Source organism: Emydura macquarii, unplaced genomic scaffold (genome assembly GCF_026122565.2).
Source record: "Emydura macquarii macquarii isolate MOO-44397 ecotype Brisbane River unplaced genomic scaffold, CSIRO-AGI_Emac_v2 contig_614, whole genome shotgun sequence".
Taxonomy (NCBI): domain Eukaryota; kingdom Metazoa; phylum Chordata; order Testudines; family Chelidae; genus Emydura; species Emydura macquarii.
Genome location: NW_027130751.1, coordinates 55,218 through 56,764, shown reverse-complemented (window position 1 = coordinate 56,764; position 1,547 = coordinate 55,218). Strand labels below are relative to the sequence as shown.

At 46.9% G+C, this 1,547-nt stretch overlaps 1 pseudogene; it reads left to right on the top strand.

Annotated features, from left to right (window-relative positions):
* The first annotated feature begins 237 nt into the window (after window positions 1-237).
* Window positions 238-974, top strand: LOC137148220 (olfactory receptor 10D3-like; annotated as a pseudogene).
* Window positions 975-1,547: the final 573 nt, after the last annotated feature.

Genomic DNA, 1,547 nt, shown 5'->3' with positions numbered 1-1,547 from the left:
GTCAAAGGAATAAACAAATACATGATTTATTGAGATTGCTAATCAATTCTCTCTATACCTCCAGGAATGATCCCGTCTCATGGAAATGGAGAATCCTGTGGTGTCATTCATTCTCCCCAACACCAAAGGCCAGAAGACCATCCTCTTCATTGCTTTTTAGCTTTCTACCTCTGCACCCTGCTGGGCAACTTGCTCATCTCATCAGCCATCCTCACTGACTCCCGCCTGCACACTCCCATGTACTTCCTCCTTTGCAATCTCTCCGTGGTGGACCTTGAATTCTCCTCCATCATCACCCCTAAATTGCTGGTCAGTCTCTGGGCCAAGAGTAGAACTATCTCACTGGGAGGGTGCATGTCCCAGGTCTTCTTCTACCACTTCCTAGGCTGCACCGAGGGCCTGCTTTACACCGTCATGGCCTTTGACAGGTACGTGGCCATCTGCTGCTCTACCTGGTTATCATGAACTGGAGTGTGTGCGCCATCCTGGCTGCAGGCACCTGGATCACCAGCTACTTTCACGCCACCATTCTCACCAGCTTGACCTTCATGCTGCCCTACTGCGGGCCCAATGTGGTGGACTATTTCTTCTGTGATATCTTCCCCGTGGTGAAGCTGGCCTGCGCGGACACATACGTCATCAAGACAGTGAGCTTCACCAATATTGGCATGGTGCCCATGACCTGATTCCTCCACATCCTCATGTCCTACGTCAGGATTGCTGCCTCTGTGGTGAGAATGCACAGTGCTGAGCACCGTCAGAAAGTGGTTTCCACTTGTGCATCGCACCTGACAGTGGTATACTTCTTCTTTGGGCTCTGTGTCCTCCTCTACACCCAGCCATCCCTGAGCAATGTACTGGCTACCACCACTCAGAACTTTTGTAACGTGGTCACCCCGATGCTGAATCCGGTCATCTACACGCTGAGGAATAAGGAAGTCAAGGCAGCATTCAGGAAAATGAAAGGGGGCTAATCCCAGTCCTGCAAAAATTGCTAGCTGAAATGGAATGTCTTCCAATAGAGGTGGTCAGGAAGTCAACGGATTTATGCCAGGGTTAGGTTAGAATTAAGAAGGAGGCCAGTGGAGTTACTCAAGGGTTAAAGTTAGATTAATAGATTATAGGGCCAAAAGGAACGACTGTGATCATCTGGGTCAGACCAATGGTTCATCTAGCCCAGTATCCGGTCTTCCAACAGTGTCCCCTAGAACGTCTTTTAGGAAAACATCAATCTTGATATTAAAATTGTCCTCGATGGAGACTGGAACAATTTACCAAGGATCAAATGACTCTCTTTATTGAAAATGTATGCAGTATATCCAGTCTGAATTTGTTTACCTTCAACTTCCAGCTATTGGATCATGTTAGACCATTCTCTGGTAGGCTGAAGAGCCAGCCCATTAAAAGTATTTGTTCCCCATGTAGATACTTACAGGTGGTAATCAAGTTACCCCTTGACCTGCTTTTTGTTAAGGTAAATAGCTGGAACTCTTTCAGTCTATCGCTATAACACACATTTTTTAATCCTTCAATTATTCTCATGGTTC